Source organism: Cavia porcellus, unplaced genomic scaffold (assembly GCF_034190915.1).
Source record: "Cavia porcellus strain 051 isolate PalLab524CR breed Dunkin Hartley unplaced genomic scaffold, mCavPor4.1 scaffold_34, whole genome shotgun sequence".
NCBI classification, from domain to species: domain Eukaryota; kingdom Metazoa; phylum Chordata; class Mammalia; order Rodentia; family Caviidae; genus Cavia; species Cavia porcellus.
In genome coordinates, this window is record NW_026947517.1 from 5,761,099 (window position 1) to 5,785,056 (window position 23,958).

Consider the following 23,958-nt stretch of genomic DNA (forward strand, 5'->3'; position numbering starts at 1 on the left):
TACTGGTTAGGGGAAAAATTCAAGAGGAAGAGATAACTATCTTAAATATTTATGCACCAAATTTCAAAACACAAAGTTATCCAAAGCAAGTATGTATAGAAATGAAAAATCAAATAAGCAATAACACAATTCTAACAGGAGAACTTAACACACCATGGACACCAAGAGACAGATCAACCAGACATAAGTCAGCAAAGCAATAACAGAACTGAATCATACCTGAAAATTAATGTACCTGATGGATATATAAAGAGTGTTCCACATGACAAAATCAGAATATATATTCTTATTAGCATTACATGGGATATTGTCTAAAATAGACCAAATACTAGCCCACAGAACATTTTTAAATAAATGCAAAAAAGTTGAAATTATCTCATGCCTGTTATCAGATCACAGTGCCATAAATCTACTAACTAATGATAAAAGAAACTGCAAAAATCACACAAACACATGGAAGTTGAATAACACACTCTTGAGCAATCTGTGCATCACAGGGGAAATTAAAGAACAAATTAAACAATACCTAAAAGCAAACAAAAATACAGATACAACTTACTGGAATGTGTGGGATGCAATAAAGCAGTCCTCAGAGGAAAATGTATTGCACTGACTTCCCACAATGTAATGAATACAAATAAACAACCTGATGGTACACCTCAATCTCTAGAAAGACAAAAGAAGTGAAGCCCAAAGTCAAAAGAAAGGAAGAAATTATAAACACCAGAGCAGAAATTAATGCTATAGAGACTAAGACTGCAACCCAAAGAATCAATGAATGAAACAGTTGGTTTTGTGAATGAATAAACAAAATTGATAAGCACCTAAACTACCCTATTTAAAAAAGGGAAGAAAAAGCTCAAATTCATGAAATAAGGAATGCAAATGACAAAATCACACCAGACTCTTGGGAAATACAGAAGATCAACATCTATTTTAAAATTGGCTACTTTCATTGGTTTAATAACACAGAAGCAATGGACAGATTCCTAGAAACATATGAAGTACCAAAGCTTGATCAACAAGATGTAAAACTACTGAATAACTCAATCTCTATTAATGAAATTGAAAATGTAATAATTCTCCTTACCCACCAAGAAGAGCCCAGGCCCAGATGGATTCACTGTGGAATTCTACAAGAAATACAAAGATATTTAATGCCAGCACTCCTCAAACACTTCAATGAAATCAAAAGGAAAGCAATTTTTCCTTAATCATTCCTGGAAATCAAATATTATTCTAGTTGCAAAACATGAGAAAGACCCAACTAAAAGAGAGATCTATAGGCCAATCTCCCTAATGAACACAGATGCAAAAATCCTCAATAAAACATTGGCAAACAGGATGGAGCAAATCATCAAGATGATACACCACAACCAAGTGTGATTCATCCCAGGCCTGCAGGGATGTTTCACCATATGTAAATCAATCAATGTAATGTACCATATCAATAAAACCAAAGGTAAGAATCACAAGAACATTTCTATAGATGCAGAAGAAGCTTTTCGTAAGGTGCAACTTCCATTCCTGAAGAGAACCTTACAGAACATTGGAATAGATGATCTTTACCTCAATATGATAATGGTCATCTATGACAAACCAACAGCCAGCATCATATTAAATGGTCAAAAGCTAAAGGCCTTTACCTTAAAATAAGGCACAAGACAAGGATGCCCCTCATTACTGATCCTAGTCAAAATAGTACTGGGAATACTAGCCAGAGCAGTGAGATAATAGATATTAAAGGGGTAAAGACAGGAAAAGAGAAGTTTAAATTATTATTATTTGCAGATGACATGATACTCTACATAGAAGACACTCAAAATTCCATTGGAAGTCTCCTAGATACAATAAATTCAGCAAAGTAGCTGGATACAAAGTCCATACTAAAAAATCAATAGCATTCCTATATACTAACAACAAAATTATTGATAGAGAAATAGGAGAAGCCACACCCTTCACACTATCACCCCAAAAACTGAAATACTATGAAATTAATCTCACAAAAGAAGTAAAAAAATATATTTAAGGAAAATTAATATCCTGAAAAATACATCAAAGAGAATCTCAGAAAATGGCAAGACATTGCTTGTTCATGCATATTAAGACTATATATTTTGTCTTTTTTTTTATTTAAGGAGAAAAGAAAAAAAACAGAGAAAGGGTACAAGTTATACAGATTTGCAGAAAAAAAATGAACAGTAGGAAATCACTAGTTAATGGATTACATATTGTCATCTTAGAAATAATTGTTCAAGTCACAAAATTAAAGCTTGTAGAGTGGACATTCCATCAATGATACTGCAAACAGTTCTGTTCAATGATCCAATAAAACTCTGTGATATCATTTTTTATCTTATACACTTAAATATACATGCAGTTATATAGTTTAGAGCACTTTCTTTTCCTCTCTTTTGTACAATGACTATTACACATTTTGGGTTTCATTGCTTCCACGGTTCTTATTACTTTTTTGGAAGAGAGTAAAACCAAATGTGACATAACAGAACAGAATCGGTCAAGTCAAAAGGGTGGACATAACAGATAATGTGAAAACATAATACAAGGTGATCAACAATGGTTACCATAATGCCTCCCACTATCTCTAATAGAATTGCCTGTATCGTTAGTTATAATACAATTGAACAAAACAGTAAAGAATAAAACCGACAAAACCAAAACATTGGAGACATTGTAGGTCTTCAAAAGTAGATAAATGTCAACGAGAATGAGCGTTATAATGAATCTCATTATCTTCACAGCTGATGCCTAAATTTTCGAACCTGATACTATCCAGCAAAACAGAATAGGGGAACATCAGTTAAAAACCAGATGGTGAGAGTAATACAGGGCTTTAAATTGAGGTAATGGAAAGTCAAAGTGGGTTACTATAATATACCCTGCTATTTTTTCCCTTTAATTAAAAGGATAAAAATAAAAAAGTAAATAATGGAGTGGAGATTGAGATAAAAGAGGGCATAACAACGAAACAGCACAGATCAAAACATAACCATTTAAGCAGAATAGTGTTTCACCACCAGATAATCCTGACCTAAAAGTAGTTACCATATTGTCTCTTTCCTTGAAATCCTTGAGTACAACTTCGTATACTGTAGCATTAAGTATATCAAAACAATGTAGAACCATTTAAGAGAATGACAGCATTACAGAGTATTTCGAATCGACTAACAGAAAATGAACAATGGTTTCTGTATAATCTCCTTGACTTTAAAAGGTTTTTGCTTATACTATCGTACATAATAAAATCCAGTAAGATACAACCTATTTAGACCATTGGAGACAGAAGGACAAAAGCTAGATGAGACTTCAAAACAAGATGATACTAAATCAGTATTACCTATTAAGATGTCATTTTCTCCAAAAGAGCTGTTCCTATCATCCAATCTTCTCTGTCTCATTTCTGTTGAGCTCTTATTCTGTCAGTAGCTGTCAGTTTGTCTTCTTCACTTTGTTCTCTGCTCCATTCGTTGTGGCCTCTCTGCCATTATTTCTGGATTCTTTGTATTTTTCTTTTTTTAGAATATCCTGCAATACTCTCTGTAGAGTTGAATTGGTGGTTGCAAATTCCCCCAGTTCCTCTTTATCCTGGAAGCACCTTGTTTTTCCATCAATTTCCAGGGACAGTTGTGCAGGATATCTCAATCTTGGCTGGAGATTATTATCTTTCAAAGCTTGAATTATTTCCCCCCACGCTCTTCGTGATTTGATGGTTTGTGCAGAGAAATCTGCTGTAATTCTGATGGGTGTTCCCTTGTAAGTGGTCTGTTTCTTGTCTCTGACAGCTTCTAATATTCTGTTCTTGTATTGAATTTCTGGAATTTTTATTATTATATGCCTGGGTGTAGTTCTGTTTGGGTTGTAGGTGGCTGGGGTCCTGTATGCCTCATACATCTGAGTATCTTTACCTTTTGCTAAATTAGGAAAATTCTCCTGGATTATTTCTGTGAGTAGCTTTTGTAGTTCACTTGTTTGTGTCCCTACTTCTTCTTTTATGTTCTTAATCCTTAAGTTATGGATCCTCTTATCATCTTCTTGTCTTTGTATTATTGCTGTTTGTTTCTTTGTTATTTTTAAGAAGTTTTTCATTTCATTCTCCCATATTATAAGTCTGCCCTCCAGTTCAGATAGTCTGACCTTAGTTTCTTTCAAGCTGTTATGCCAGTCTTTGATAGACTTCTTAGTATCTTGGTAGTCCCTTTGAACCTGCTTCACGTATTCTATGCTTTCTCTGTTTTCTCCATCAAACAATTCTCCCCTTTTTTTCTGTTCTTCCATTCCACCACGTTTTTTCTTGGGTGGTACTTAGCATTTCTCTAACTATTCTGCCTACTTCTAGCTTCAGGTCGTTGATAACTTCATTCCTGAATTGGTCTATGAGGCTCTCTATATGGCGCCTTATGTGTATTGGTGCGGTGTCTGCTATTGCCTGTTTCTCAGAATTGGGGGCCAAGGAGCCTTTCTTGTTGCTGCCTCTTCCCATGCTGCCTCTTCTTCTCTGTTCCTTATATATGCAAGCTTATATAAGAGGCCCAGCTTCTCTCCCAGTCAGCCACAGCCTGATCGAATTGCGCCAGTTAGGTGTTCCAGCTCACCGCTGCGCACCAGGGAGTTACGGACCAGGCAGCCTACGCGTCTCCCCTCCCGGCCACTGTCAGGCTCTGGGATCTGGGTTGGGACAGCCTACGGGATCTGCCAGCAGCGTCACGCAGGCCAGGCACTTTTCACCAATCCCGCCCGAAAGGGGAATGTGTGGCTGGAGTCGCCACCGCGCCCTGCTCCTGCAGGACTGCTCGGGCCCAGAAAGTCCGCTGGAGTCAAACTGTGACTCAAACTGTGGTGGAGTGTCAGCCTCTCTCACTCACCTCGCCACAGGTCAGAACATGCCTCCCTGCCCGTCCTGTTTTTGACTCCATTCGCAGACTCCCGCTCCCAGAGTTTCCGCGCGTCTCTGTCCTTGCCGAGCCGATGTAGAGGCAGCCAGCCACCTCGTGGCGGGAAACCCAAATCGCGGCTTCCAATGGCGCGGGGTCCAGCCTCGGCAGCGAGGCTTTTCTGTTCCTGTTTTAGCACCAGGACTGCATTCCAAGTTGGTTTCTCTCAGCCGAGTTCGTTCCTGAGTCAGCAGAGCATAACTCCACCAGCTTATGTCTCTTTAGTCCACACCATACCTGGCTTCTGAGCCTAGTTTTTCAGAGAGCCTCCGGAAGTTGCTGTTATCTGTCCGCCATGTTCTCCTGGAACAAGACTATATATTTTGAAAATGGCTTTTCTCTCAAAACTGTTATATAGATTCACTGCAATCCCAATGAACTAACATAGATCGAGAAAATCAACATAGATCAAGAAAATCAACATACCTCATAGATCTAGAGAAATCACTCCTAAAATTAATCTGGAACCAGACGAGACCTAGAATAGCAAAGACAATTCTAAACAGCAAAGGAAAGTCAGGAGGCATCACAATCCTTGAGTCGAACTTTATGGCTAAGCAATTATAGTAAAATCATCATGGTGTTGGAATAAAAACAGATCTGAAGAACAATGGAATAAATTAGAAGATACGACCACAACTACAAACAAACTCAATCATCTTATCTTTGATAAAGGGGTCAAACATGTTCACTGGAAGAACCAGTCTCTTTAATGAATTGTGCTTGAAAAACTGGCTCACCATAGGCCAAAAACTAAAAATAGACCCATGCCTATCAAAATGTACTAAACTAAAATGTAAGTGGGTCAAAGATATGAATATTATAACAGAAACACTACATCTGTTGGAAGATAAATAGGGTACAATTCTTGAAGACATAGGAGTAGATAGAGAATTCATGAACAGGAATCAAACCACACGGAAAATACTTCCCAGAATCAACAACTGGGATCACATCTTATTAAAAAGTTTGTGCATGTCAAAAGAAATCTCCAGCATAGTGAAAAAAATAAGAAACCACAAACTGGGAAAAAATCTTAGTGAACCACCCCACAGACAATGGATTTCTGTCTAAAACATATAAAGAATTTTAAAAAATCAGACTCCCAGAATTCAAAGCTCTAATCCAAAAATAACATTTGAGATGAATACAAAATTCTCAGATGAAGAAATACAAATGGCAAATAAATACATGAAAAAATGTTCATCATCATTACTCATTAGAGAAATGCAAATTAAAACCACTCTGTGATTCCATCTCACTACAGAAAGAATGGCCAAAACCAAGAAAACTACCAACAACAAATGCTGGAGACGCCATGGGGAAAATGAAGCTCTCCTGCACCTTTCATGGGAGTTTAGCCTAGTGAAACCATTATGGGGTCAGTATGGAGATTCTCAAAAAAATGGGATAAGAAGGCCTACTTGATCCAGCTATTCCACTTCTAGGAATATTCCCAGAAGAACTGAAATCATCATACCTCAGTGATATATGTACACCCATTTTTATAGCAGCACAAATTTTAAAGCACCTGGATCTTGGAAATGGCCTAAGTGTCTGTAAACTGAGGAATGGATAAAAATCTGTGGTATTTTTATTCAGTGGAGTAGTACTCAGCTATAAAGAATGATCATATTGATATACTTATGAATAAATAAATGCAACTTGAGACCTTACTCATACATGAAATAAATCAAACTCACGTGTATAAATACTGTATACTCTCCCTAGTGTAAGAATCGGTAAGAGTACATAGAGTTTATGGTAATTATGATTACTCATTACATTGCTTTGGAAACTTATAATGTTCCCATTCATTAGTTGGAATGGTTTTATCCTGGGTTGTTTGATTTTATTATTTGTGATGGTATGAACAGCTATATTTAAAAAAACAAGACATTATAATAGCCACTGCTAATTTAATATCATCTTGCTTTGAAGTGCTGCCATGCTTTTGTTCTTCTGTTTCCATTGGTTACATCATGTTTTATCTTATTGGATTTTATTATGTGTGATGGTATAAACAAATCTTTTATAAATAGTGAGATAATATGGTAACAGTTTTCCATTTTCTGTTATTTGGTTTTGAATGCCCTGTAATAATTTCATTCTCTTTAATGGTTTTATACTACTTTGTTATGTTTGATACTATTGTATATGAAGGTATCCTCAACTATTTCAAGTAAAGACAAATTATGGTAGCTCCTGATATATCGGGTTGTCTTGTGGTGAAATACTGTGTTGCTTAAATTGTTCTGTTCTGAAAAACTATAATTTGCAAGTCTCCCAAATCTTTTACTGATTTTGCTGATGTGAAAAAAAATGTAGGATGCACAATCTGAGTTCCCAATAATCAATTATCACAACTCTATAGACCTATCTGAACTCACAGAAATTCAACTATAGGCTCCCCTTATTCCATCTAAAATCGACCTTGAACTTAAGTAGTTCTGCAACATGTTACTAGACTTTTACAAGCACAAGAGGGATAAGTTTCTCAGAGCCTCCCTTCTCATTTTTAGTTTACATTTACACAGTGTGTAACAATGCCATGTCTCTATGGTCCAGAGACCCTCATGTCTTTCCTTCAAACTACTGTTTTTGCAATCAATGCTATTTTTACATTGTCTGGGGGAACCTATTTGTGTTAATTCAAGCAACTCTAGGTAAAATGCAATTTTACTCTTCATTTGCACTAGTGAGTTTCACACTGCTTTTTCTCATTTTCTTTCAGCATCTTGCACTTTTAATTTTTCCTTATCACCACTGTGAGTTTCATACTCACTTGGTCTAAAAATATTATGCACACTGAGAAATAGTATTTATAAAAAAAAAGTGTTACTCTGTCATCAGCATCTCATGGCTCAGACTGACAAATTCTCTCCTGTTGAGCATGGTGACTAAGCATAAATGTGATGAGATAGGGCAAATGTCTATCAGCATTCAGTAAAACTGAAAGGCCATGTCTGTGAGTGAAAGTGTCAGTGACGAATGAGACCTGAGTGATGTGCATTTGTGATTGATGTAATTATATGCAAAAATTTTGGAGCCATTGAAGCTGAATACACATGCAAGCCTGTGGCATGGCCTGGGCATGATTGAACTGAGAATGAGGAGACATTACAGGGGGCAAGATAGGACAAAATAGTTTTCCTAAATTAGCATCATTTGTTGCTCTGAGGGATCTTTGAAATCCTGCCAAGATCCTGCTCAGGTTTCCTCTATTGTCCACTAAACTCCTTTCTGGTTCTGGTTAAATACTTGCTACCCAGCATCATTCAGCTAGGTGGCTAGCAGACTTATGAGCTCTGCCAAGAATTTTACTTCTCTTGCAGCCCTAAAGACTGTGTCACTTGTTTCATTGTTTTGGGCCTTTGCCATGAACCTGTTTGAGGGGCTGGGGATCCAGGAATGGAACCCAAAATCTTGGTGGCAGAAAAGGGACTCTACAGTGGAGATGTCTGATGTAGAGTGTAACTTACTGTTGCTGAGTTCCTGGAGTGGAATACAGCACACAGAACATGTGTATTTCACTTTCTTCGGAAAATCCTTTCATTTTCTTTGAAAAAAATCCCTTCTCCCATTAAATCATGCAGAATTCTGTGTCTGAAGTGCAACAGAAACATAATGCAGAACTGCACTTCCTTAGGAAGGCAGGCCATGTGACTTCTAAGGATAGTTTGATGCACCTCTTGTGGGAAATTCATGATCATTCTCCTTGTTATTCTGAGGTTGGTGTGGTCATTGTGGCAGACTGGGAGAAACATATATAAACTGCTGCATTGAGGAACCTTGAGCTCTGATCTCTGTCTTGTACACTTGGTATCTTTGCTGGGATGCGGTGACAATTGGCAGGCAGGCACATGGAACAACACACGGTTGACTTCCCAGTTTTCCTGGATGCCTCACTTGTGCTGCTTCCTCACCTCCTCTTGCTGCTGCCTCCAAAATATGCAAACCCTGTAAAACCTCTGGGCTACTCTTCACCTCTTGGTACTCCCAGGCAAAAAATGGCGCAAGAAGGTAAACAACATGGCAAATTAATTGCTTGACCTGTTTTGTATCAACAGGAAAAGAGCCTCACTTTGAAAGTTTGCAGCACTCTATTTAAAGAGTTAAAAGGAGAAGGGGTAATCTTCGAGGCCTAAGTAGCTGCCTGACACACTCAGGTTTGTGAGTTCAATCCCATGTTTAAAAAAAAAAAAAAAAACCAAGAAAGATCAAGTGTTTAAAATGGCTGTCAAGGAATATGGATTTAAAAGTACTTTTGTAATTGACATTATTGAGGGTATCCTTCATGGTTGTGAAATGACACCTTTGGACTGGAAAGTCTCAGTGCGTACTATTATCACTCCAGCCCAACATCAGGTGTGGCTTAAGAACATACTGGTGCTGAGAACAAGCAAGCTATAAATAATATTGATTGCTATCTCCCTATAGGAGCTGCTGAATTATGAGGGGAGAGAGATTTTTCAGACATTCCTCAACAAGTTCATTGCCACCCTCAGGCTATTATCCTCAAATTGCTTTAAAAGCTTGAAAAAGAATCCCTGAAGCAGTGGACACACAAGGTTTTTAGTACTATCAAACAGGAGAACACTGAACCTTGCCTTGCCTTTATAGAAGTTTAAATAAAGCTATTGAATGCCAGGTGAACAACAAGGCAGTCGCCCCTATCTTTTTTTTTTTTTTTTTTTGTCTTTTTCCTTTTTATCAATACCAGGGATCGAACTCAGGACTGCCTGCTTGCAAGGCAGGCGCTTATGCCACTGAGCTAAATACCCAGCCCCAGTAGCCTCTAGCTTGTTAAAACAATTAACATTCAAAAATTTAAACCAAGGCTACAAAAATGCTTTAAGAGATGTTTCTGTGATACCTGACACTAGCTTGGAATTCCCTGGTATGTTCTAGAAGGTTCCTACTACTTTTCATGATCCTTTACCTCCTAGGACAGCTCTCCAGGTCTTTGCTGTTCACCTGCATCAAGAAAGAGGCACTTTTCCATCCTTGGCATCATTGTTGCTGGGTATACTTTTTTTTAATGTGTAGCCCAGCTAATTGTCTTGCCTTGTTTCCTCTAAAACGTGTGATGTTACTCATGGAAATCAAGCATTTGGCTCTACTGTGGTGGCTACTGCTATTCCCCTGGGAGGTGAATGCTGAAGCCTCTCTGTAACTATTGACAACCTTTCCTTTTCAGGTTTGCTACACACTGGAGATGACGGTTTTGTTTTACTCCACTCACCTGGAAATACTTTGTTTCCCATTGCCAATGCTATTCCCTCTCATCACTTGAGGATGTACTGGAACACCTATAGTCCTTGGAATTGATTTAATCAATACTGTCTTACCACTTACCAAAGCTGACTTTTCCTTTTTGCTGTCATCTGCTGTTCACTCGGCAAGACACAGGTCTGGGAATTTAGCTTAGTGGCGTGAGTGCCTGCCTTACAAGTGCACAGTCATGAGTTTGATCCCTGGGACCAAAAAAAAATCCTCTGCAAGTGACTTTGGCTGTCTATTTGCATTCCATTTTTATTGATATGACCCATGATCACATTTTGTCTCTATTAACCCCACTTCCCTTTATCTTCAAACTTTTTTTGGTTAGCACCGCTTTAAATAGTGCCCTCACTGTCTTCACTGATGGGACCCTCCATCATGAAGCTGTAACATATGTTTTTATAATACTTGGAAACACCTGTGTTCACTACCACAAACCTCTTGTCAATGCAGTGAGCTCTCTGTGTTATCCTTGCTTTGCAATTTTTTTTTCATACCAAGTCCTTAACTTAGTTACTACCTGTTTTTGTGTACATAATGCTATCCCACACTGATCTTCTATTGTTATCTCTCCTGTAGCAATAGACTCACACTTAATGTCTCATTTTTGCATCTACAGGCTCCCCTTTGCTTTCCCCATGCCCCTCATTTTCTTTGACATGTAGGTAGTCATTAAGCCCTACCTGTTGTTTGATATGATAATGCTATTACTTATTATCAAGCACTGAATATTCTGTTACCTCTTTTTTTGGGCAGGGACTTTTTGACACAGTGTCTCTATATGTAGCTTGGGCTGCTCTTGAGATTAATTTGTAGTCTACCCTCATTTGATAACACTAAAGAAAGCCCCACCTTTTTTCACAAAGCAACATGTTCCTTGCACAAATTGTTTCACATTCCACCTTCTGCAGCTGGAGCTTTTATTTCCACTGGTTTCCATTGTGCTGCCATGCCTCCCCTTTTTCCTGTGCTGCTGTCAACTCTTGTGGCCTCTGCTCGAATGACTCATGGTAACATGCTACACACAGTGTTCCTACTTAAAACTTTTTCATTTCTTCAAGTTTTTGTTGATACATTTTCTGTTTTTATTTGTGCTTCAGGACTTCTTGGTGAATCTGCCTGGCATGTAATTCAACACCTCCTGGCTGCATTAGCTTTCAAGGGTGTATCTTCCTTTTTTAAACTGACAATGGTCCAGCCTACACCTCACAGCCTTTTGCTTCCTGTTGTTCCACATGGCAAATTTGTTATGTAACTTGTATCCCCTCTAATCCCAGTGGCCACACTGTCATTGAACAAGCTCCTTATTCACTCAAATCTCTTCTCTTGAAACAATTAAAGGAGAAAAATGCTCTTCCTGCACAAGTTTTACTATTCTGTCCATGGCGCTATTTGCTTTCAGTTACTTGTCTTTCCCTACAAGGCTTTCTTCTTCTCTGATTCAAATACATTTTCATGAGGGTATACCTCTAACAAAGCATTTTATATTATATAAAACACCCCAAGAGCCACGTAGGCAGGGTCAGGTGCCCCTACTGAACTGGGTAAGATGGGATGCTTCTATGTTACTGCATTGTGTGGATTTCTGCTTATTGTGTTTTCCCTACACGGAATGAGTTGGTACCACAGGCTACTCAACATAATTCCACCATTTCTCCTCTCCCAGAATCAAGCCTTGGATTCTTTTGTACCAGATCTTTGCTAGTTGCTGTGTAACAAATCCACCTGGTTTATTTGTAGTTGTAAATTCTAAATTTGTAAGAAGGTATTATAATTTGGCTTGATTAATGATATGCTCAAGTTTACTCTGATTTTATATTTGTCAGTCTGTCCACATATCAGTTGCTTGTTTGTTCAGTCGGCTTGAAAAAAGATGCTGAAATTTGCTGAGCTTGTGATTGTTCATACCTGAAAAACTGCCCATACAGGAGTGCTCAAGGTGCACAGAACATCTGGGAAATGTCCTGAGGGCATGGAATGCGGGAGGTGAACAGGTGTTCCAGCACTGGGGGCACGGATTTTAAGAAGTGAGCTAGTTTTCTTCTGTTTTATTTCTTCTGTTTTCATCTAAGTTATCTTCTGTTTTTATCTCTCCTGTGGAAATGGACTCACACTTAGTGTCTTTTTTTACATCTACAGATTCTTCTTTGCCCTCAAAATGCTGCTGTTTTTCCTTTACATATATGCAGTCATTTACACCTACCTGGATTTTACAAGATAATGCTATTTCTGATCAAGGATTGCATATACTCTACAGCCCCCACTACTTTTTTTGGCCTTTTTGAGGCAGGTTCTCCCTATGAAGTTCAGTCTGGCCTTGGGCTTACTCTGTATTCTACCCTCTTTTTGATAACACTAAGCAAAGCCTTGCCTTTTTTCAACAATAAGCTTGTTCCTTGCATAAATTGTTTCACATTCCATCTTCTGAAGCTAAAGCTTTTATTTCCACTGGTTTCCATTGTGCTGCCATGCCTCACCATTTTCCCTGTAATGCTGTCAACTCTCATGGCCTCTGTTCCAATGACACTTGGTAAGCATGCCACACACTGTTCCTTGATTTCTTTTTCATTTCTTCATGTTTCTGTTGATACAATTTCTGGTCTTATTTTGGCTTCACCACTGCACAGTGAATCTGCCCAACATGTAGTTCAACATCTCCTGACTACATTTGCAATCATGGGTGTATTTTCCTTCCTTAAAACTGACAATGGTCCAGCTTATACCTCACAGGCTTTGGCTTCCTTTTTTTCCACATGGAACATTTTTCATGTAACTTGTATCCCCTATAATGCCACTGGACAAGCAATCATTGAACAAGCACATTATACTCTCAAATAAGCTTACTGCCTCTAATATACTGTGTTGTTATCAGTCCTTTCTTCTGGATGTCCAACAGCTAAGGTTTAGAGACCAAAAATGAGAGACACAGATGGGCTAAATGGATAGCCAATATTTTGGCCCCAGTGCTTAAATCTTGGAGGAGACCCAAGATGTAAAAGAAATTCTGCTTACCCTGCTTGCCCTATCAAAAGATACTCAGTGAGTACCTAGTATTCTGATGAGGAAGATGATGAGACCACAGTGGAAAGTGAACTTTGATGCAAGGTGTGCCTAAGGAGAGTCATGAGTCACCAGAAGAATCTCCTAAGCTTTCCCAGAAATCAACATGGTTAAGCAATGGCCCTAACTCTTCCAGGTGGCTGACACTGACAGAAGAGATATGAGCAGCTATGCATGGTTATAAGATTGTTCTTGTGTAGACTTAACCGGCCTTGATAGGAAGTAATGAACCAATTGTCCTTAGTGCAGTCTTCATGTTAGCTTGGTATTGAACCTTCTGCAGAAAAGTCTGGCCCCTGGAGGTACAGTGCAATGTAAAATGCAATTAATCACGGATCACATACATCCTCTGACAATTGCTGGCTATGCTGGTAACTGACTACCATTATGAACATATGGACTGTGCAGTGGTGGGAGCTCTAATACAGCCTCTGATCTCTGCTGGTCACCCATCTGTGTATCATCCAAACAAAAAGGAGGGATTTTTTGGAGCCATTGAAGCTGAATACTCATACAGGGCTGTGATGTGGCACACGCATGATTGAACTGAGAATGAAGAGATGCCTCAGGGGGCAAGATAGGCCACAGCTGAGGCCACGTAGACACTTTGTGTGGGATAGTTCTCTGCATGTGGAAACATCTGTTGCTCTGAGGGGGTCTTGAACCTCTCCCAAGATCCTGACCAGGTTTCCTCCATTGTCCACTCAACTCCTGCCAGAATGAGTTGGCCAGCTGGCTAGAAGAGTGATGAGCTCTGCCAAGGATCTCTCTCCTCCTGCAATCCTGAAGACCATGCTGTGTTTCTCATTTCTTAGAGCTTTTTTGGTACACCATTTTGGTGTCTTGGTTTCTAGGAAAAAACCCCAACATGAAACATAAAATGTATCTGTTTTAAAGACTCAGCACTGAAATATGGTATTGTTGGATGATGACAAGACCAAGTATCAAACCTGTTTAAGACAATTTCAGTATACAGACGCTCTTCTATTCCACTGTACTTTTTTGGTTCACCAATGCCAAATCCTCTTACATGACACAACTTTCCTCAAGACATTTCCACTCCAATCAATGACCTACATATGAATTATTTCCTGTAGGACACACACATAAATATGCAGGTTTTATGATATGTCTCCACTAAGTCATGCTCATGACAAACTTAACAATCCTGAGCCATTCCAGGCCTGAGAGGAGAAATAGACAGCTAATCTGCCCTTCCTGTGAGCTGGTGGAAGTCATGTGGGGAATAGTAGGGGAAACCAGCCAATGTGTCCATGTTGTGATTCTGTGGAAGTGATTCTGGTTCTCAGAAGAAAAGCAAGAAAATAACTTACACTTCCTGTGAGCTAACCACTGCATTGGCTGGGAGAGGAGCACCACAATCAACTCCTCCCACCACCAACCATCTGACTGGCTTAGAGGACATGCTGAGTTGATAGCAATGGAGGTATCAAAACAACTTAATCCTTGTATTACTTGATTGACTTTGCAGCCTAAGGCTAGTATTCTTAAGCATGCATTTAAATTGGTAAATAATGGTAAAAGAAGTTGCAAAAACTTCATACATATATGGAAATTAAATAAAACTCTCCTAAAAAACCAATGGGTGACAGGTGAGATAAAGGAAGAAACTTAAAAATACCTACAACCTAACAAGAATATAGATGCAAAATCCTGTACCTAATGGGATTCAATGAAAGTAGTCCAAATAGGGAAATTTATAGTAGTCAAATCTCACATCAGGAAATAGAAAGAACACAAACAAATAATGAAATGTTGCATCTCAATCTTCCAGAAGAAGAATGGCAAGACAAACACAAATCCCATACAAGAGAGGAAATTATAAGACCAGACAAGAAATTCATGCAAAGAAAACAATTCAAACAATTAATGAATCAAAGAGGTGGTTCACTTAAAGAATAAACAAATTGGTAAACCCTTGGACAACCATATCATAAAAGAAAAAAATAAAGACTGAAAACCATGCATTGATGAATCAGAAGAATAAAATAACTACAGATCCTGTGAAAATTTAGAAGATCATCAATATCTACTTGAAAAGCTTATGCTTTCATAGGTTAGAAAATATAGAAATGCACTGATTCCTAGATACATATGAAATGCCAAATCTGATTCAAGAAGATATAAAAATTCTAGAAAACATAGTATCAGTTAATGAGAATGAAGATCTAATTAAAAATGTATCAGCTGCTGGGCACGGAGATGCATTGCTGTAATCCCAGAGCTTGGGAGGCTGAGGTACAAGGATTGTTGTGAGTTTGAAAGTAAACAAGGCTACAAACTGAGCTCAAGGCCAGCCTGACCTGAATAATGAGAGCCTGTCTCATGAGCACATTAAAAAAAAAGAAAAACAATGTGAACAGAAAAGCAAATGACCAACATAAAAAAGTCTAGTTCCTGATGGATTTACTGCTGAATTCTACAATAAATGTAGAAAAATATTTAAGGCCACTGCTGTTTAATGATTTTGAAAGAGAAGCTGTTCTCCCTAACACATTCCTGGAGGCAAGTATTACCCTGATACTAACACCAGAGAAACACCCAACCAGAAAAAGAAAACTATAGGACAGTTTTCCTAATGAACATAGCTACAAAAATCCTTAATAAGATACTAGCAAAGTGAATGTAGCAAATCATCAAGAAGATTTTAAAACCTGATCAACTTGGATTCATCCCAGGAAGGCAGGGATGTTTCAGTACATGCAAAGCAATAAATTTAAATGTCCTACAGCACAGGCAAAAACAAAAGTGTCATGGTGATCATCTCAATAAATGCACAATAAGCTTTTGATAAAGTCAAGCACTGATTTGTGATAAAAACCCTACACTAAATAACAGCAGATGACCTTTATCTCAAGCTGATAAAATCAAAAAATGATGGGGTTGGGGATGTAGCTCATTGGAATAAGCACCTGCCTTGCAGTTGTGTAGTCATGAGTAGGTTCACCAGTACCGATAAAAAGAAAAAAACAACAACAAAAAAAATCAGACAATGACAATGAAAATCCAGCATTATACTTAATGGAGAATAACTGAAAACTTTCATTCTACAGTTATGAAAAGGACATGGATGACTACTATGACCATTTCTATTCAATATAGCTCTTGAAACATTTAGACAAAAGAGAGAAATAAAAATAAGTATATAATAGAAATTAGTTAAATTATCATTGTTTACAGATGATATGATATTCTAAATAGTAGATGCCAAAAACTCCACCAAAACTGCCCTAGAATTAACAACCAAATTCAATAATGTAGCTGGAGACAAAGTTGATAATCAAAAATCAATAGCATTTCTGTATACAATCAACAACCTCACCAAGAGAGAAGTTACACAAACCAGACCCTTTGCCATAGCCTCCAAGAAAATGAAATACTTGGAAAGAACCTAACAAAGAAAGTAAAGGACTTACATATGGAAATTTATAGTACATTGTAAAAGGATATTGAAGAGATTATCAGAAAATAGAAAAATGTCCCCTGCCCATTCTGTGCATTGTGTTTTCACTCTGTAATTTCTTTTGATGTACAAATATTTTTTAATATAGTGGGATCCCAGTGGTTGATTCTTTAAAATGTGTATTTTGTTCACGAAGTCTCACTAGTGTTTCTGTTTTAATATTTAGATCTTTCATCTACTTTGACTTATATTTATTTCATGGTGATAGACGTGTCCAGTTTAAGTATTTAGTATGAGGAAAGTCATTTTCTTCAGCACAATTTATGGAAGAGGCTATTTGTCTTCCACTGAACTTATTTGGCTCCTTTGTCAAAGACAAGGTAGCAGAATGTATTTGTAGTTTTATTTGCCTTTTCTAGTCTTTTTGGATGATTCTCAGGTCTGTTTTTCTGCCAGAACAATGCTGATTTTCTGATAGTAGCTTTCTAGTATTATAGCAAGTCAGGAATTGTGATGCTTCCAGACTTGCCTTTGTGGCCCAGCAATGTCTTTGGCGATCTAGAGAATTTTGGTTTCCAAATGAATTCTAGAAATGTTTTCTCTACATTTGTGAGCTATCCTAATGGTATTTTGTTGGGCAATTAATTACATCTATATGACAGTTTGCAATAAGATTTTCTGAGTTTTCTCCATATACTTGAAGGTAGTTTTACTGGTCTCTTATACTCACCAGATGAAACCTAATATGTATGATCCTAAGAGTTTCAAACTGTTGAGTTCTTCTTCCCAAGGATATCAACAATAATATGATATTTTTTTGTTTGTTTGAAGCAGGATTTCCCTATGCAGTTCAGGCTGACTGTGGACTCATTTCTTAGTCCAGTAAATTCAAACTGATTGTCCTACTTCAGCCTCTTAAGTCCTAGGATTACAGGTGTGCACCTAACACTTGAAAGAATTACTGGTGTTTTTTGAAACATGAAGAAACAGTCATGAGATACACATGCATTCATTAACTGCTATTCCCTTTAAGAAAAAGTGTTTAATTTAACACATAATATCATTGGAGTGTAGGGAATGACAAGATGTGTTTCAATCTCTTATGTGCTGGTGATGCCAGAACAGACTACCAGCAGAAACAGGAGATGTCACAGGTAGAAATATGAATCAAATGTGAGCATTAGTATTAAGAACTCAGAGAGTATTGTATTTAATGATGATGAGGAAAAGACCAGTGGAAAGCAATGAGAGACCTGGTGGGCTTAGCTTGTTCTGACTATAGATCATTCTTTATTATAAGAATGAATATCACAAATTTTGAAATAATTCAAACTATGTACTTTGTACACTTGAAAATATTGAGGCTTGGCACTGTAGCTCAGCTGTTTTGTAGCTCGGCACAACAGATGCCATCTTGTACCCTGCATTTATCTCATGCTCTGTATTTGACCCAGGAAAATTAAAAATCACTCATGATATTAGTTCCATGAGAAAAGCAAAAGGAGCTGTACCCAAAGAAAAAAAGTAACCTGCTAAAAAAAGAAGCAGGATACAGCTGTCAAATAAAAATTCATTTAAGATTCTAGCTAGATTGTTTCCAAACAGGATGTCTTTTGTGATTATCTCTTTTACAAATGCTTAACTTTCCAGTTCAGGGACACTTGTTTTGATTCTGAAATGGGGAGTGTGGTCTGTATATAAGTGGTTCAGATATTTAAATTCCAAATTTATACTTTGGATGCTTGAATTCCTATACTGTTGTTCACAAACTCACCTCAAGATGCAGAAAGATTTACTGACACAAGCAAACATCAGGATTAAGGGTCAGTGCCCCTGAAATGAAAGAATAATAGTGAAAAGGAGGGAAAAAATCACAAAGACCATGAGTTATGATGCCAAATCTTTTCCACAGCACTAAAGAGGCAGAAACAGGAGAATGGTCATGTATGCAAGACAATCTAACCTACATGGTGAGTGAAAGGTCAGCCAGAACTACAAGGTGAGACTATGTCTTTAAAAACAAAAATAAAAATGAAAAATGAAAAAAACAAGGGAGAGAGAGAGAGACTATTAAAGGAAAACAAAAACAATAGAGCTGAGTGAAAGCTGACCTAAATTGGCAATTATGGAATGATGTTGCCGAGGAAAGCTGGCCATGTAGTAGTATCTGGGCAGCAGTGACAAATACAGAGCTAGAAATGGTGCCTATAGTGCTACAGCACAACAGTGACTTCCTTCCACCAATAAATCTGCAATTTGCTAGAATGAAGAGGTCCAAAAGCTCATGGAAATCTTAAACTAACAGCAAGTAAGTAACTTCACACAAAGGCTTTGGAACATGGCCTTTAGCAGATATTTCATGTTCAAATTGAAATAGGACAAATATAATGCTGCTCTGTTTGATGTCAAATGCACCAAGTTGGTTGACTCACAACATTGAGGAATGAAGTCACAAATCAAAAGAAGTTCAGAAAGTTTTCTGGGAAAAAAAAAACAGAAGAATAGCCCTGCATTTTTAGGAATGTTCTTCAGTGTTTAAGGCACAGACCTATTGTCAGGGGACATTTTACAGGAAAGTCACAATGTGGGTACATTGTGGGTCTCAAACTACAATCAACCTATAAACTTGTAGTGGCTTAACTAATATTATTCAACCCTTGGAAGAAGTCACCCAGAAAAAGTATGTTGAAAGAGCCAAGGCATTTTGTGGGAACAATAATCCAGTTGTTTTGGTCATTGAGTATGGTAACTGATGCCTCTCTGGACTTCCTGGAGGAGGTGGTGATAACTGTAGTACATTTCAAGCTGTTGTTTTTCTCTCCAGGAGGCATGTAGACATGGTCACTACATCTTCACCTTCTGCCTTTCTTCAGTTGTACCTCTAGCAGGGATTGTTGTTTTTAGGTTTTTACACTGACTCCTTTGAGTTTCCATTTCCTCTCTGACTGTATATCAATTACTCTCTACTTTGACCTCCTCTAGTAAAATAACAATACTATTTGAATGGATAAAGTAATGTTTAAACATTTAATGAAATATTATTTAATGGGGGCCTGGAATTTAGCTCAGCCGGCAGAAGCACCTGCCTGAGAAGTGCTAGGTTGTGAGTTTCATCCCTGGTAACTAAATAAAAGTGTTTTAAACTGCAATGAAAGAAAATAACTTCATTGAAGATGTAGATTAACAAGATTTTTAATTAAATATTTCAATGGCAAATTAAACATTGGTAATAATCATGCTTAGAATCTAAAGATGCTAGGCTGCATATTGAGCTCAGTGGTCAAATCACCTGCCTGGCAAGCACAAGGCCAGGAGTTCAATCCCTGGTACCAAAGAAAAATCTACAGTTGTCAACCCTGTAGTGCTATGAGCACAACTATTGAAATTGATAGTTGTTCATTAAAAAGCTCAATGTTTCTTTTGTTGTCTATGAAGTACCTACAAATAACATGGTAACTACAGTGAATAATACACTGTGCACTATACCATTGCTCCTTGCTAAGAGCTGCTCTTATTTTCCCCACATAGTTGAAAGATGAAAATGACAGGTGATGATAGAGAAACTGTGATAATAATTTTTTCAATTTTATTGGATATTTCACTACATCCACTAAGTACATTTTATTTGCTACAATTATGCTAAGTGAAATAAATAAATAATTCTTAATGTTACAGGCAGCTGTGTTAGTCAGAAATATACGCAGTCAGATAGTTATATAATGGAATGAAACTCCTGACCTACTATGTCTGGTAGGTGTTAGTATTCTATAAAACAGAAGAATGAATTTTAGGAACAAAGGAGGTAAAGAGCAGAATATACTACTGAAAGAAAAAAGTGAAAGGTTTTTGCTCTAGATAGGATATTACTGTTGTACTCTAAGAAAGTAGCTTCATCATTTTGTGTATTATAGCAAACCTGTACCGCGGCTTACTAAATGTTTTCTTTTCTTAACTGATATGTTAAGTGACCCAATTGATATGTTGAGCAATACTCTCCCCTGTAAAGAATTGCAAGAATTTCACTTAATTGAGATGTTAATCACGGAGCGGCCCTCTACAAACAAGAAGAGTGGTGCTAAAACAAGCTAACAAGGGCTGTTAATCATGGGTAGGCGCCTCTATTCTTCGCTAAAGAACTAAAGAAGACAAGAAGGCCCACTAATTTACACATTGTTTGAAGTAGTGTGTTTATATGCAGGGAGATTTGCCCATGAGTTTAACCTTTTTACCTAACCTTAGTTACTCTTCCCACAAGATAGATACTCGCCGTTTTCCTGTTCTGTAGCGCGCCTTATTGCCTCCCCCCACCCACCTATCTGGGCCATAAAGAATTTGGGTTTCTGGTGACCTCTCCCCGACCTGGTGATGATCTGTCATAAGATGAGCCGGCCCCAATTTTAGGAACTGCTTAGCTTAAGAGAAATTACCGGGTAACGCTATGGCCCAAATCCCAATCGGTGCTTTCCTTTTGTTCTGTATGTATCAATGGGTTAGATATCAGATCTTTGTAAAACTTAAGTTCCAGCATCTCATAACTCGTGACCCCTTTGCACTCACTGGCGAAGACAAGCTGTCCTGGGATAATTAACTCTCCACTTTCTTCTCCAAATATTGCTGCAGACGTGCCACTCTGAGATAATGTCAGTCTGCAGGATGGGAGTAATTTGAGCAACAACAGGAACTCCCGGGACTGTCAGAGCTAAGTGGACAGCAATACAGTTTCCAGATGCGGGTCAACAGGTTTAATGGCCTTACAGGTTTCCTCCCCACTTTCCCTTACTTTTAAAAACCCCTTTCCCCAGTCTTGGGTGCGCAGTCTTTGGGTTGATCCAGGAGAGACTGTGCCGCCAGGACTGGCTCAATAAAGCCTTTGCCACTTAAGTTTTGGACTCTTGTTTCCGTGGACTTTATACCGGGGCCCACGTTATAACAATTACCACAGTGGGAAGCAGGCCAGGGGACATTTACCCTGAGGTCACTTACCTCTCCATTAGGCAACTTGCCTGTGGCAGGAAAAGAGTCCCAATCAGCTTCTGGCACATCATCAATGACACCTTTAAGTACCACCACAGTCAAAAAGTAGATATAAGCCCCCTCACCATGTATCCAGCAGAAAAAGGCAGACATCTAGTTGTCATGTGATCCACCTTCTGAGAATAAAGGCCATTTTTACTTTATATTCTCTCCTTTACCACAGTGAAAACCCTATCAAAAAGCTTCTGTCTGAGAGATCAGGAGAGGTCATAAGTGGGTTGTCTAGGACTCTGTATCTTCTAGGGTCTTTATAGAAAAAAAAATCATGGGGTGAGATGGGTTTAAGGTGGGGGAAATTGGGAACTCATAAGGCAGATGGGCATAATTTGGACAGAGCTATGTGTAGCCAGTGTAATTAATAGTTCAGGCAAAATCATTTACACTGCAGACAAATGGGGAAGCGAGGTCATAGAAATCAGGCATTTTACAGAGCAGTAACTCTCCTCTATGGGATTGGGAGCATGACTCCTGACTTCATCAGGGTGACAGGGAACAATTTAGAAAATCAATTCTTAGAACATGGATGCATTTGCTTGGTATTTTCTCTTGAGCCCTGTCCCATAACAGGAGGTATCTGTCTTCACATAGCTGCAAGGTATGTGGGCTTCTGAGCTGGCTACATCTGGGACCTGATCCTGTCACCCTGGATATATATTTCTAACTAACTCAGCTGCCTGTAACAACAAGGCTTGCCCCTCAAAGAAGCCAGAAAATAAGTTCAGATTGCTTGCAGGATTGGAAGAGACAATCACCTCCTGCTGTGGGCCAAATCTCAAAACAAAAGGTAAATTAAATACAACTAGTGCTAAGGACCACCTGTCCAAATAGTTCTCTGATCACCCTGAGGAACTCAAGAGCCCCCATCCCAAACCTCTAAAAGAAGAGTTTCTGCTCATAAACCTGCCCACTTACTATGACTTGCTCTCCGATTTGCTCCCAATTTAATCAATTTTACCTGAGCAATTAACCTTATTGGTTGACCACATTTCTATCCCGCCTTATGCTTAACTTTCAGATTCCCGTTTTTCCCCTAACCTGGACCCATCTAACCCCATGATTTAACTCTATACAAGTTTGTCAAAAAGACAGAGTCTTTAGGAACCCACTCAGAACTTTCCTGTCTCTCAGACAGAAGCTTTCTTTCTCCCAATAAATATATTCCACTCTTAAACTCCATCATTCCTAAAATCCATTCTTCAATTATAGAGAACACAAACTCATACCAGATATATAGTAGGTAAGGAGTTTCATTCCCCTATACTATTAACATGAGCCAAATTTACATGACTATACTTTTATAATGTCTGAAATTTGTCCTTTTCCTGCAGTTTTAAGTGATTAATACAATTCACAGTGATTATAGTCCTGGCAATATCTAAAATTGTATACAACAGGCATTATAAGTGTAAAATAATTGCTTTGATTGTATTATTTAGCAAGACATAGACTTTGCCACGGCACTAGTTTAAATCTTACAAAAGAGAAGGTTCATCTATAATTGTTCAGAAAAATTTCTACATTATTGGTTGATTGAACAATTTTTAATTAGATAAACTGTGTATTTTTTCAGTTTCTAGAAGGCTTATATTATATTATTAAAAGCTGTCTGTAGGCATCTAGGACCGTGGCTATATATATTTTGATGAATAATTCTGTTTTGAAACTTGCATGAAGATTTATTTTTATCTTAGGATTAAATTCACTGCATTGACACTGATAGAGTGAAGCAAAAGCCCACTGCATTAATTTCCATTGGATACTCATGGCATTGAGCATGTGAATTACTGAGGAGGTAGATTAGCTTCATACATAGACAAGAATCAGTACTGTTAGGATTTTGTGGCCCAATAGAGAAGCCCAATGATAGGATTATTTCCAAAAGATGAAAAATATTTCCAAAAGATGAAAAGTATAAAACAAAAAGAGGCCTTTATTCTGAGAACATGGAGAGAGATGTCTAGCACACACATACCCCCCCCCACTGCTGGAGTCCAGTGATCTCTCTGGCAGATACATGGGGTGGGGGTGTGTAAGTAGCCTCGGTTTGGGGTGGAACTTAAGGAGGGCATTAGGGATGCACAGGTAGCCCATTGGTCATAGGTTTGGCACCATAGGTAAATCAGGTGCGGAAAGATGGCATCACAGGTAAATTCCTAGGGGCGGGGGAGATAGGGTCTTCCTGCTTCTGGTTGAGGCTTTCCCAGC